General features: G+C 41.3%; 1 protein-coding gene across 2 annotated transcripts in view; it reads right to left on the bottom strand.

The window, feature by feature from the left end:
- grm8b (glutamate receptor, metabotropic 8b) overlaps positions 1-15,900 on the bottom strand; it is a 332,946-nt gene that overhangs the window by 274,648 nt on the left and 42,398 nt on the right.

Genomic DNA, 15,900 nt, shown 5'->3' with positions numbered 1-15,900 from the left:
CTATATATTCTATATCCTTTACGATACTGTAAAAAAAAATATGATAAATTATTCCTGTGTTTTAGGTCATTGTAACTTATTAAAGTTAAGCATGTTCTAACTTAATTTTATAAGTTACACAAGGTGTTTAAAGTCATTTTATCAAAATATAAGTTCAATGGACTCATAAGGTTAATTTGATTCAACTGAAAATTTAAGGCAACCAAGATTTTTTTTTTATTTTTTTTTTTATTGTGTAAAGACTTCTAAAAAGAAAAAACAAACATGTTAAAAAAATTACTCAAATATAAATTACAATTAAAATAATACAAAATATGAAAAGCTATTTAAAATCAACTATAAGCAGGTTATTATAGAATTATACTACAACCATAACTTTTGAGATTTTATAACCAAAGGCAAATACACACAATTAGTTTGTCCCTGCAGGAGAGGCAGAAAAAAGTTGAGGATGAGAACATTTAGAAAGTTTGAGAATTGTCCTTTTTCCGCAAACTACACCTTTAATCAGAATAAGGAAACAATGGCAAATACACACAATCAGTTTGTCTCTGCAGGAGACGCAAAGGAGGTCGATGCTGCGCAGTGCAAAAATTAGGCAGTATATTTTTACCTGCCTGCATTACTTAAAACTGGTATCTTAAACTCACCAAGGCACTGTCAACACATCGATGTATACAAAAGCCACTAAACCCTAGAGTATCTCAGAAAAGAAAATTTCATTTACAAGGCAGATATTTCAAATACTTATCTAGCTAGCAAGACTTTTCAAAAAAGTGTTGACTGCAAAATAAAACACTGGAGGAAAACACAGAACAGGTGCCCTCTTGAACCTGAAACCTGACCTAGAAAAAGACCCTCTCTGGTGCAAAATCAAAAACCATCTACAACAACAAAAACAAATCAAAATGTGTCACTTTAACAGTTCTCCTAGTGCAGCGTTTACTGGTTTTAAGGCCCTATTGTATTAATCAGACTTTTTTTTCAGTGAGCCCAGCTGGGAAAGTTGCATTAATGTTTGGTTCCCTTAAAGCAGAAGTACTGTTTGTTGTAGATGTGCCTCATTATCTTTGACCATGGCTGCTGCTGGTGTAACAGAGCCCCCTGGTGTGGTAATTGCTGGACTCCAGCCGCAACTTTCCGAGCCATATGCTCCCACGCTTCGCTGCAGCTGCCACAACTACCTAGTGTCCAGCTGAGACTATCAAACCGTGGTTTAAGACAACAGTGCATTTAGCCCACCTCTAGAGAGCAGAGAAAGGTTGGAAGCTTAAAAGGGGATGCTAAAACTATTTACTTTAATAGCGGTGCCTTTTTTTTGCAATCATTCGCAATATGCGGTTTACTTCGGGATGTACTTTTCTATTCCCATGATCAGCTGTCCTTGTTTTTAGGGGACAGTCTTCACAAGTGTGCCTGATTTTACTGTGCACTGAAGATGGCCTCTATTTTTTCATGAAACCATCTAGTTTTTTAGTCAATAGGAGCTTTAGCTGAAGCAACTTTTTTTTTTAACTTACTGCTCAAAAACCTTATTTAACAGCCGCCTTCAAAATGATAACCTACATCACTCATAAAGGTGTGCAGAAAAGTTCACCAATCAGAGAGAGTTACACCATACATATTACACCAAAGGAGGAAATGGCTGTGGAGAGAACACACAATAGTATATGCACAATAGTATATAGTATACACACACACACACACACACACACACACAATAAAACACACCTCAACAAAAGTACTTTCATAAAACTGTTGCAACACAATACAAATTAAAGCCAAAAATATAGGTATTAGGGTGGCACGTTGGGTCAGTGGTTAGCACAGTCACCTCACAGAAAAAAGGTCATTGGTTCAAGTCCCAGCTGGGTCAGTTGGCATTTCTGTATTGGGTTTGCATGTTCTCCCCATGTTTGCATGGGTTTACTCCGGGTGCTCTGGTTTTCCCCACAGTTCAAAGACATGCAGTAAAAGTGAAAAACTAAATTCTCCATAGTGTATAAGTTTGTTTAAATGAGTGTGTATGGGTGTTTACCAATACTGGGTTGCAGTTGGAAGGGCATCTGCTGCAAAAAACATATGGAAGAGCTAGTGGTTCATTCTGCTATGGCGACCTCTAAAATAGAGACTAAGCTGAGGGAAAATGAATGAATATTAAAAGTGCAGTATGTAGAATTGACACCTAATGGTTGAGCTAGGTATTGAAGTCCAAATTAAAAATATTGGAGCTGGGTTTTTTCTCTAGGTGTTATGCTGGTAGAAAAGGATGGTTATCTTTTATCAGTTTTATTCAAAACAAGTCCCTTAATCAAAGTGAGGGAGCAGGAGAGTGGAGTCAAAGCTGTCAGCAATCTTCTGCAACAACTAATGTAAACATCTGATTTAAGCAATCTCAAATATAGTTAGTTCTTGGGAACATCAGCAGGAGAGTATACAGATACACAGTTCATCAGGTAAATGGCAGATCTTGTAATCAACACCATATGAGAGTAATCACTTCCCTTGATCAATGTGAAGGATCTGATAGCACATAAGAAACACCCATGGATAAAGAGAAGGCAAAGTCGGAATGGTGAGGACATCAATGTGACTTCAATACCAGCCCAAGAGTGGATGAATGAGTTTTTTTATAGTGTCCTTGATGGTGGGGAACAGGTGCAAGCGATTAGAAGGCCAGTGATGGTTCGCCCAGATTGGAGAAAGGTGGTTTGTGAGAGAGAGCAGTGATTGGGGATGGAGGAACGAGCCGAGGGTGTGACACCAAGCCCCTCCTGGCCACAAAGGTTGCCAGACTGACAACACCAGCAGAAACAAGCCTGACGATCTAAGCGGATCCGCTAATATGTACATTTGCAATATTTGTATTGTTTGCAAGTTAAAACTAAATTAGCTACATTTGATACATCTGCATATATTGAGGAAGCTTTCAAGACAAATATGCTGTTTTTTGCCAAGGCAAGGCATATTCCTTTCAAAGCAGAATAACTGACTTTTGGAGACATGTTAACGTAGCAGAAGTTTCTTAAAAATCTGCAAGCATATCACCCGTCTTTCGGGTGAGACGTTAAACCGAGGTCCCAACTCTCTGTGGTCGTTAAAAATCCCAGGATGTCCTTTGAAAAAGAGTAGGAGTTTAACCACAGCATCCTGTCCAAATCTGCCCTGGCCTCTGTCTATTATGGCCTCCTAACCATCCCCATACCATAATTGGCTTCATCACTCTGTCTCCTCTCCACCAATCAGTTGGTGTGTGGTGTGCGGTCTGGCGCAATAAGGCTGCCGTCGTGTCATCCAGGTAGATGCTGCACACTGGTGGTGGTTGAGGAGCTCTCCCCAAAAATGTGTAAAGCGCTTTGAATGTCTAGAAAAGCGCTATATAAATGTAAGGAATTAGGAATTATTATTATTATTATTATTATGGTATTTTTATGTTTTTGAAAAGTAAAAAATATGCATACACCACCTTTAACATTGCTTTTATATGAATTAATTAAATTCTTCCTTAAACTCCCTTAAAAAGCATCACTGACAGTGCTAGTTAACAGCACTGCAACAAAATGTGGAACTGTTCACATACACTAATGTCTTAAAATAACTATTTCTGTGCATCTGCTTATTTTTCAGCATGTTTTTTTTTCTTTATATATATATATATATATATATATATATATATATATATAGTGAACAAAGCTTAGTTTTCAGAACAGGTAGTGTCTATTAATCAGCGTGACATAATTATATTCTTAACATGTACCTGTATACACACCAATCACATTTGTTCTTACATGAGAAGACTTTCTTTGACAGGGAGAAGGGTGTTGTTTTAAAATTTAAGATAAACATAAAATGCAGTGCACAGCATAAATAGGTACAATACCTTTTTGGCAATGAATATTTTTATCTAATTCACAGTAATATAGACAATATATTTTGATGCATTTAAGAAAATTACATATGAATTCAAATGATAAGGTGGTCACCTGATTTCTTTAGGAATAGAAAGATTATACATTTTAAATTTAATGAGGTGTTGCAAAAAAAATTACAAACTACAAAACATAAAATCATATTTTTATAGTTGTCTTGATTTTTTCTGTCTTGTACAATTTTATTTAAAGAGACCCTATTTTACATTATAAAAGGTCATATTTTGGTTTTGAGGGTCTAAAACAACACGCTGATATGCAAGCATGGTCAATAAACACTTTCATTGTCGTATAATATTCATTTATTTTTACCTAATTTTCCCAAGGGCCTACCATATGGTTGGTTCAGCGAATCTTTTGTTCCCAAACCCTTCGCTTGCTTGAGGCTAATCTGCTGTGATTGGTCGGATTTTCCAGTCTGTTGTTATTGCGTGAGAAAGAGAGAAACGCCCACCGTGGTTATGAAGTAGAACAGAGCATGTAAGAGCATAATGTAGGAATGCATTAAAGCAATGCAAGTAAACACCAGAATATTACTCTACTCTTAATCCTAACCCCAAGTAATATCAATGACACACATTCAGTATTAATCCACACAGTGGCAAAATTTGAACTATTATAAAAATTGACATGCCACGCATTTGTAGGAACAGCTGATAGTGGCCATAGCAAAAACAAATGTTCAGAAAATTTCAAAAAGTTCAGAAATTTAAATAAGTAAAGTTATAAGCATGTGTCACGCTTTCAAAGTGGTTTGGGAAGCAAATGTAAATAGCCCCATAAATAGCCCCACGATTAAAAGTTACAACACACAACTAAATACATATTTTGCAAACTACAGAGAACAAGGCAACAATTTTAATTACACTTGCATGTAATGATCTGGAGGAAGAAGAAACTGGTCCACATGAACTGTAACAGTTACTAACAAAGTCACTGTCTGACAAAGTCTGACAAAGTCTCATACATAATAGTCTTTGCTGCTTCTTCCTTTAATAGCAAACGGTAAACAAATCGCTATCTCAAACCTCAGCTCAGTTGGCGTTTCTGTGTGGAGTTTGCATGTTCTCCCTGCATTCGCGTGGGTTTCCTCCGGGAGCTACGGTTTCCCCCACAGTCCAAAGACATGCGGTACAGGTGAATTGGGTAGGCTAAATTGTCCAGAGTGTATGAGTGTGTGTGTCAGTGTGTGTGTGTGGATGTTTCCCAGAGATGAGTTGAGGCTGGAAGGGCATACGCTGCATAAAAGCATGCTGAATAAGTTGGCGGTTCATTCATGTGAATGTGGCGCTGTGGCGACCCCGGATTAATAAAAGGACTAAGCCGATAATGAATGAATGTGGTATTGTTGTAAAAATACATTTTAACCCTTTATTCCCCGCAGCCGAATCTCCATGTGTCAGTGATCTTCATCTTTGTGTCATGACCAGTCCCGTGATCCCCCGTGCTCCGCTATTGTCTGAAGGGAAAGGCACGTTCATGTTTTACCAGATACAGCACTTCATATTTGGTGATGTACAGTATTGATGCATGATTCATTTATTCAACCCCAAGTCAACTAATTTGTCAAAGCTGGATTTTTTCATTGTTCTGTGTTACACACGGCATGGAAGGTCATTTTCAAAGACCAACAATAGGGGCTCTTTAATATTTTTCCCAGACATATTCATTGAGGTGAACAGATCTTTACACAGAAAGCTAATAAAATAGTACTTATTTGCTAATTTAATTGCAGATTTTTACATATTTTTTACATCTGTTTTCAATGCTGTGTTTCAGCTGTTTCGGTTAACTAAAACTTTGAGAAATTTCTTATAGGTTAAGTAAATGTATATCAAAACCCCTGAAATATGGATTGTATCAATCGATGTACAATCTCTCTTTCAATATTCAATTTTAACAATTATAGCATTTATAGGAGAGTACAATTATAGGTACAATTATAGAGGAGTTTGTGACTACTTTACTTCTATAGTCCAAAATACAACTAGGCAAGAATTTTCCTTTCTATTAATTTATAAATCCCATTGATTAACATATAATCAAATCATTGCTGAATAAATAATGCATTAGCATTCGTTTTATGCGCATACTCTAAACCAATATCTCAACATGTGTATGGCTTAATGTCACTGATTAGCATTATTTTTATGTATCCTAAGACAAATTCACTATAACACTCACCGGCCTCATAAAGCATCCAGGGGCAACAGGAGCTCATTTAGCACAGCCATCAAAAGTACTTTGTAACACTTCACTTGCCTGAAGAGAACAGAAAAAAGACAACCTAAAGGCTGTGTGACTCAATGTAAGGTAGGAAACTGTCTAAATGACTGTTCCACTCGGTCAAACAAATAATTTCTTGCTCGCCAAACTTTTGGCCCTCAGCATTGGCAATTATTTTGATTGACATGGTTGTTGCTTTTACAGTGCCCTTTGAGGTCGCCGGTGGATTGTGGGCCATCAGCACATGGAAGAACCTGTAATTTCATCTAGCTAATAAAAATAAATTCTTTTTACTCAGCTTTCATCAAAAATGTCAGACTTACTAAGTGGTTTTAAATACTTGGCTAAAAAAATATCAAAAATATCAGTGCTATTCTCAATTCATACAGAATAAACTTTCACAAAGGTATCTAACACTGTAAAAGGCAGTGATGAAATATACAAGAGAAGTGACCACAAGTTTAAAAAAGATCTGCACTGGGACACAGGGTCATGTGAATTTGAAGGGCTTTGCTCACATAGCTGTAGGCAAGGCAGGAAAATCAGAAGTTGTGTGGTAAATTCTAGGTGTGATTTGAGGGTGAGATGGTGGAAAACATTTTTTGCCAATGGCGATTCTGTCCCCACTTTTTGAGAGTTCAGACATGTTTATAACACAAATTAAAAATGTCTCCAACTTATTGTTCTTAAAAAAATTTTTGAATTAATGTAATTTTTTCCATTAAGCAATTTTGATTAAACATACTACTCTTTTGAATGAAGCTATATAAGCACAGAAATTCCATATCCAGAAGTAAAAAATAAAAAAAAACAGACATGTGAACCTGAACCACAACATCAGTCATAAATACGGAAAATTGAGATTCATGTATTATCTTAGGCCCCATTTACACTTCCAGTTAAATGTAACCGAATTCTGATTATTTTGATTATGAGACAGATCTGATCTGTTCTATGAACGTGTAAACACACACAAAAAAAAAAAAAGATGCACGCATTTGGTTATTCAGAGATCGGTTTAAGGCCTCCTTCATATGTGAAAACAAATTAGATATAAATCGGATATGTGACAATGTAACTTTTATAGAACACACCTTTACATATACGCAACATCGTAAATTGTATGGCAAGTGTTAACACATGAATCGGATATGAGTCACAATTAAAAGATCGTGGAAATGGACAAGCAAACAAATCAGATATCAACAAATCAGAACTGGGCACCAAGACCTAACAGTGTAAACATGACCAAAGAGCTGAATAAATATGCTTGCCATTTATGTATACTTAGGATAATACATGGCAGAGATACAACTTTGGAATCTGAAAGTTCAAATTAATCTAATTACTAAGAAAATCTCATTTACTCATTTCCTTCAGCTTATTTACTGCTTGATCATCGGTTGCTACAGTGGAATGAATCACTGATTATTCTGAAATTGTTTAAGGCCACAACTCAGCACTGAAAGTACTCTCAGTGCTGAGAAACAGACACACACACTCTCTCATTCACATACTACAGCTAATTTAGTTTTGACAAGTCAACCCAGTGCAGATATAGTTAGAACATGGAAACTCCACACAAAAAGGACTCCTGGTCCAGCCAAGACACAAACCTGCAACCTTTTGTTAAGTCAGTTATCCTAACCACTACCACCTCTTTCGCATCGCAAATAATATTCAGTAATATTCTAATGATTTAGGGCATAAAAGTAAAATTTATTATGTTGACTTACAGATTTTTGGCTATTGCCAAAAATATATATCCATTCAATAGGGCTGCGCAATATATCTTTTCAACATCGATATTGCTGTAACGGGGAGACTGACACGGAGGGATCCATTTTGCAGTATTTATTAAGTCACACTTAAACATCAACACCTCGCACGGTTGTGCGAACATACAACATACAACTCAACGATGATAAGCAGATAACAGAGGCAGAGTGATTACCAGGCTTGAGTCAAGGGCAGGCAGCGTGGTTCAGAGTCCGTAATACAGGCTTTAGTCAGGGGCAGGCAGCGAGAATCAGAGTCCGTGTAATCAGGCTTTTGGTCAAGGGCAGGCAGAAGACAGAGCAGAGTCGAGGAACGGGCTGAAGTGGTAAACGGGAGATCAGGCAGGATAGAATGCTCGGAAATGCTGGCCGGGGCTAAACAAGACTTCGCAATGGAGTGTGTGTGTGAGCTGCTTATATGTGGTACGTGGGTCATTAGTGAGATGGAGAACAGGGGCCTCATGTACGAAGACTTGCGTGGAAATCTTACTAAAACATTGCGTACGCACGAAGCTGTAAATGTGCGTACGCAGAAAAAAATTCAGATGTATGAAACACTGCGTACGCCGAATCTCACGCATATTCTTTTGTACATCTGAATGAACGTGAAACTGAGCGCAACATGCACGAGCACAAAACCCCTCCCTGCCTCCTCCCCCGTATGAATATGCTAATGACTATGCTAATGGAAAAACCCAACGAAAAAGCAACGGCAAAATCAAGCAAAAAGAGAAACTTTGAACAGAATGTGAAATGGAGGTGCTGCTTTCGGAGGTAGACCGGAGAAAAGCGGTGTTATTTGCAAGTTTGTTCTCCGGAATTAACAACAAAAGAAAAAAATAGAGTGGGAGTTTAGCTGATACGGTTAACACAGTTGGGTCTGAACATCGCACTGAGTGCATTTAAAAAAGAAATAGTGTGGTTTATATCTGTAAAATGTTGCAGTACCCTAAGCGGTCTCAGTGGCGCACCTCATAAGAAGCATGAGATCATGTACAGACATATTCGAGCGTCAACTCGGCTCGAATCCAGCGTCTGATAAATTCTTTATTCTTTTTTCCCCGCTACATATCAGATTTTGCCCACTATTTATCAAGAGAAAGACAAGTAGGAATCATCAATAAGTTTGTGCATCATATTTTATTTGCACATTTATTGAATGGAAATGTTTCTGATTCACGCATGCAAATTCATCTTCAGATAGTGTCTTTATAGCAATGTGCGTGCGGTAGATTGCTCAGATTACATTGCGTCTGCTGCAATTTGCGCTTTAATGTTTAGCTGGTCAACTGTATGGTATGGAAATCTTACATACCTACTATATGAACCCGTCTCATACAGCTGCCATTGCAAGGATCAGACACTTTGTAGAGAAGAATTTAACACAACTGCCTCTAGGAGTCGCCAATGGAAATAAAACAGACACGCACAAAAAATGTGCGTACGCCTGGCAGAAAGCTGCCGTGAACCTGCGCACATTCCCACGTTCAGTTCATTGTTAGTAAATCCAAACGTGAGCGATTCTGAGCGTGAAACCTGGCGTACGCAAAGTTTTTGTGCGTACGCAGCGTTGATACATGAGGCCCCTGGTGTGCTGGGATCTGAGTGAGAAGGATGACGTAATGGTTAGAAGTCCGGAGATGGTGACCTCTGCTGGTCAGCGAGGGGAATGACTGGGACCGAGTCGGTGACAGAGCCCCCCCCCAACGAACGGCTCCTGAAGTGAGGCAATTCTCGACGCCGGGGTCTTCCACGGGGGCGAGGGGCCGGCATCTCCGGATGTTGTGAGTGGAACTCTTCCAGTAGTGTGGTGTCGAGGATATCCTTGCGGTTAATCCAAGATCTCTCCTCCGGACCGTACCCCTCCCAATCAACGAGATATTGGAGTTGACCGCCCCGGCGTCTGGATCTCAGGATCTCGTGGATCTGGTAAGCCTCTTCGCCATCGATCATGAGAGGCGGGGGACCCTGTTCACCGGCTGCCACCTCCCTATCCGTCTCGGCTGGACCAGCAGCAGGCTTGAGCAGAGAGACATGGAAAGTTGGGGAAATACGAAAATGATTAGGGAGTGTCAGTCTGAACGAAACAGGAGATATTTGTCTTTCTATCTGGAAAGGACCCACGTACCTGGGACTGAGTTTCTTGCAGGGCAGCTTGAGGCGTAAGTCGCGGGTGGAAAGCCATACCCATTGTCCTGGGGAATACATGGGACCAGGACGTCGGTGTCGATCGGCTTGTTCCTTGAAACGCCTTATGGCGTGAGAGAGGTGAGTATGAGCTGCATTCCAGACCTCTTCGCAGTTTTTAAACCAGGTATCCACCGCAGGGAGTTCAGAGGTCTCGCCGGACCAGGGAAAGAGCAGAGGTTGGAAGCCCAGCACGCATTGAAATGGGGTTAATCCAGTAGATGCCTTTCTGAGGGAGTTCTGAGCATATTCTGCCCACATCAAAAATTTGGCCCATTCGTTCTGGTTCGAGTGACAATACGTGCGGAGGAATCGACCGATCTCTTGGTTCAAGCGCTCTGTCTGCCCGTTGGATTGGGGATGATAGCCGGATGTTAGGCTGACGTTGATTTGGAGATTTTTGAAGAATGCTGACCAGAGTCGGGATGTAAACTGAGGACCTCTATCCGATACGATGTCTTCGGGGAGACCATAGTACCGAAACACACACTCGCAGAGTAACTCAGCCGTTTCCATGGCTGTGGGCAGTTTGGAAATGGGAATAAGGCGGCAGGATTTCGAAAATCGGTCCACTACTGTGAGGATGGTGGTTTTGCCCTGAGATATGGGTAAATCGGTGATGAAATCTATAGAGATGTGTGACCAAGGACGATGTGGCACCTCCAGGGGTTGGAGTAATCCAGCTGGACGGTGACGGGAGTGTTTGGACATCTGACAGGGTGAGCATTTGTTAATGAAGTTGATTACATCCTTGTGTATGGATGACCACCAGTAGCGGGATTGAATCATTTGCACAGTGGCTGTGCTGCCTGGGTGACCGGAACTGGGGTGGTCATGTACCTCGGAGATGAGTCTTTCTCGAAGCGACGGGGGAACAAAGATTTTATTCTCCGGACAGGGCTGCTGAGAAGGATTATTTTCGGCGGCTTGGAGGATCTCCTGATCTATATCCCACTGGATGGGAGCGACAATTAGAGGACTTTTGATTATGGGCTCGTCAGGGATTTCAGAGGTCTCATCGTCTGAGAGGCGGGACAGAGCATCTGCTTTGATGTTTTTCGAACCAGGGATATAGGTGACTTGGAAGTCAAATCGGGTGAAAAACAGCGCCCATCTTGCCTGTCTAGGATTCAGACGTTTACAAGACCGGATGTATTCTAGGTTCTTGTGATCAGTGATGACGATGAAAGGGTGTTTTGCGCCCTCAAGCCAGTGTCTCCATTCCTCTAGCGCAGCTTTTATGGCGAGGAGTTCTCGGTTTCCCACATCGTAGTTCCGTTCAGCGGAGTTAAGCTTGCGAGAATAGAAGGCACAGGGATGGAGCTTCTTATTCACTAGGGATCGCTGGGACAGGATGGCTCCAATTCCAGTGTTTGACGCGTCAATTTCGACGACAAAGGGTTGTTCGGGATCAGGATGACGCAGAATAGGTGCACTGGAGAAGCGAGTCTTTAACTGGGTAAATGCTCGGACAGCGTCGGGGTTCCATTTAAGGCGAGCATTATTAGCTTTGACCATGGCGGTCAGGGGGGCAGCGACTGAACTGAAGTTCCTTATGAAGCGTCTGTAGAAGTTAGCAAAGCCCAGGAATCGTTGTAGTTGCCTGATGGTTTCGGGTTGTGGCCATTGTGTCACAGAGTCAACCTTTTGTTGGTCCATGGCCACGCCTTCTGGACTGATAATATAGCCAAGGAATGAGATGCAGGTCTGGTGGAATTCGCACTTGGAGCTCTTCGCATACAACTGGTTTTCAATGAGACGTTTGAGCACTGCCCGAACGTGCTGGATATGCTCAGATAGCGAATTGGAATAGATCAAGATGTCGTCAATATATACTATTACCCATTTGTTGAGCATGTCTCTAAATATCTCATTTACGAATGCCTGGAACACGGAAGGACTGTTTGCTAGGCCGAAGGGCATAACGAGATATTCGTAGTGGCCGTCAACTGTAGAGAACCCGGTTTTCCACTCGTCTCCCTGTCGTATGCGGATGAGATTATATGCACTACGGAGGTCCAACTTAGTGAAATACTGGGCGGATCGGAGTTGTTCCAGGGCGGCAGGAACCAATGGCAATGGGTAGCGGTATTTGACCGTGATCTCATTCAAGCCTCGGTAATCGATGCAAGGGCGTAAGCTGCCATCCTTCTTCTTGACGAAGGAAAACCCTGCTGAAGCGGGAGAAGTAGATGGTCGAATAAATCCTTTTTCTAGCTCCTCAGAGATGTACTTCTTCAAAGCCTCCGTTTCAGGTTGTGAGAGAGGGAATATGCGACCACGAGGGGGCATGGTGCCGGGTAGCAGCTCAATGGCACAGTCATTATCACGATGAGGAGGGAGCTTAGTAGCCTTCTGCTTATTGAATGCTTCAATTAGATCGTGATAAGCATCAGGAACCTGATGGAGTTCAGAGTCTTCGGTCTTGTTGATTGTGTTGATCTGGATAGGGGAAACAGGATGCAGACATTGGGTAAAGCATTGATTGCTCCATTTTATGATCTCACCAGTTCTCCAAGAGACTTGAGGGTCATGCTGTTGTAGCCATGGTTACCCGAGAATCACAGAGTGTTTAGGGGAGTTGATGGCAAGAAGGGAAATTTCTTCTTCATGAAGAGAGCCTGTTTGAAGCAAGACTGGCAGGGTCTGGAATTTTATACGTCCTTCTCCCAAAGGGCGCCCATCTACAGCAGTGATGGCTATGGAGGAATCACAGGAGGTTAGAGGAATGGAGTGAGTGGTGGCAAACGTGTAATCGATAAAGTTACCAGCGGCTCCTGAATCGATCATGGCCATAGTCTCAATCTCGTTTCCATCATTTCTCAAAGTGACAGGCAGATTCACAACATTATTAGTGGTAGTGAACATAGTGGTTGCACTCACCGAGAGGGTTTTAGGGAGAGGCTTGTTGGGACATAAAACCTTCGTATGACCTGGAAGTCCGCAGTAAATGCACAAGTGATTTCTTCTCCGTCGTTCTCGCTCTTCTGGGTTCAGACGGGTTCTACCCAATTGCATGGGTTCAGCGGAGGTTTCAGGGGATACAGGACTGGAAGCAATTGAGCAGAGCGGATTGCGAGTGCGGAGGAGAGTGTCTAGCCTTATGGAAAGCTCGATTAGTTGATCCAGAGTTTTCCCATCGTCACGACATGCCATCTCTCGCTGCAATTCTGGCTTTAGAGCCCTTCTGTAGAGCGTGACGAGCGGATCATCAGCCCAGCCAGTTTGCGCTGCTAAGGTGCGGAACTGCAGAGCGAACTCAGCTGCGGAGCGATCTCCCTGCTGGATACACAATAGCTCCTCGCCAGCGTTACGACCACCCTCCGGATGATCGAACACAGTGCAGAAACGTTTGAGAAAGTCATTAAACGAGGGAAATATCGGGGTACTGTCTGGCCAAACTGCAGTAGCCCAGTCTAGCGCTTTCCCAGTGAGCAGTGAGCACACAAAAGCAATTTTCCCGTTCTCGTCCTTAAACAGATGGGGTTGTTGGGCGATAAACAGTTTGCATTGCAATAGAAAGCCTTTACATTTTGCTGGGTTACCTGAGAACTTGTCAGGAAAAGCCAATCGAACTCCGGAAGTCATCGGGGGTTGTGCAACAACAAGTGGACTTGGAGGGTAGTTGGCGGTGGGTTGCGCAGTGGCAGCAGCTTGCAGGTTTTGGAGGGATTTCACCAGTTCATCTGTTAACTGAGTTAGGTGTGTTAGTTGTTGTTGGTGTGTTGACAATACCTGAGCTTGTGTGGTGACTTCGTGAGACAAAACCTGGATGGCTGCGGGATCCGTGTTGGGCGAAGTCTTCTGTAACGGGGAGGCTGACACGGAGGGATCCATTTTGCAGTATTTATTAAGTCACACTTAAACATCAACACCTCGCACGGTTGTGCGAACATACAACATACAACTCAACGATGATAAGCAGATAACAGAGGCAGAGTGATTACCAGGCTTGAGTCAAGGGCAGGCAGCGTGGTTCAGAGTCCGTAATACAGGCTTTAGTCAGGGGCAGGCAGCGAGAATCAGAGTCCGTGTAATCAGGCTTTTGGTCAAGGGCAGGCAGAAGACAGAGCAGAGTCGAGGAACGGGCTGAAGTGGTAAACGGGAGATCAGGCAGGATAGAACGCTCGGAAATGCTGGCCGGGGCTAAACAAGACTTCGCAATGGAGTGTGTGTGTGAGCTGCTTATATGTGGTACGTGGGTCATTAGTGAGATGGAGAACAGGTGTGCTGGGATCTGAGTGAGAAGGATGACGTAATGGTTAGAAGTCCGGAGATGGTGACCTCTGCTGGTCAGCGAGGGGAATGACTGGGACCGAGTCGGTGACAATTGCAATGTGCACACACACAATATTCACATCGCAGGAACTACAATGTTGATTTGATATTTTCACCAGGGGTCACAGTTGCAAAGTATAATCATAATAGAGTACAAATTTATCATTTGCATGCTTTTAAGGCCTGTGATTGTGTGAGGACTTTAGGATAGTTTAAGGCAGGGGTCACCAATCCTGGTCCTGGAGGGCCGGTGTCCCTGCAGGATTTAGCTCCAACTTGCCTCAACACACCTGTCTGGATGTTTCAAGTATTCCAATTAAGACCTTGATTAGCTTGTTCAGGTGTGTTTGATTAGGGTTGGAGCTGAAATCTGCAGGACACCGGCCCTCCAGGAACAAGTTTGGTGACCACTGGTTTAAGGCATTAGCAAATAAATTTAAAACAGACAAGAATAATGTTATATTTTGTAGCTAAATGAAGGTTAAATGTATAGAATTATTAATTTAATGAAAACTATACAGTGCTATTTTACAATTGATTATTCAATTCCTATAAAGACTCCCAAGAAAACCGTAAAACACTGTTTATTTCACTTGTATCTTTGATCTTTTGTATTTATCCATTATTGACATGAGTTTATTAATTTTTTTGCAAATGATAATTAAACTAAACAAATGAATTATTTTCAAACAGAGCTAATAAAGTAATCTGGAAAAATTGTATTATATTATTAAATTGTAATATATATTGCAAACAAACTAAATACTGTAATGTCTGATTTTTCCAGTATCGTGCTAGGCATTCAACAAAAGTTAGTAGTGAATATTGACTGGCTATGGAAATTTTGCTTTGTTAAATTTTAGATCTCAGAAAAAAAATCTTTATAAAAAATCTTAATAATAATCAGATATGATTCAGAAGATTAGCAACATGCATATAAAGCTGGACACCGACTGGACTGCAACCACATGTGCTGTTACTGTCAGGCAATTACAGTACATTGCAGATTCAGAGTGCAATGACCATAAAATGCGCACAAAGAAATGAGAGTTGATGTTGATGCTTCTAGCTATGATATCCTTGACACTTATCTTGACACTGCACATGAGTGTTGTTCTCTGCTGTCTTAAGAGCATAAATTTTGTATTCGTTTACTTGTTTAAATAAGTTCAGCTCAACATTTCCACGCACAATTTATAATTTTTATTTTTAGATAATATTGTATGTTTAATTGAACATACTTCAATTGCAGCACTGTTAATTTCCACTCTATTTAATTTTAGATACGCCCATCATTTTTGGAAAAAGGGAAGTCAAAACACTTTCTGTGCCCAGTAGGCCAACAGCTGGTCTGCCAAGGTGCCCCACTCAAGGCTTTCCCTGGCACAATGCCAGAGATCCACTTCTATTACTTTCAGTCTCTAAGCTGGAATTTATCCAACTTCCCTGTGACGATTTACTGCTATTAAATTTGATGTCTTTACTACAAGTTCTGTCTTCTT

The sequence above is a fragment of the Danio rerio genome, chromosome 25 (genome assembly GCF_052040795.2).
Source record: "Danio rerio strain M-AB ecotype USA chromosome 25, GRCz13ab, whole genome shotgun sequence".
NCBI classification, from domain to species: Eukaryota; Metazoa; Chordata; class Actinopteri; order Cypriniformes; family Danionidae; genus Danio; species Danio rerio.
Note: the sequence above shows the minus strand (reverse complement) of the source record. Positions and strands in the feature narration are given on the sequence as shown.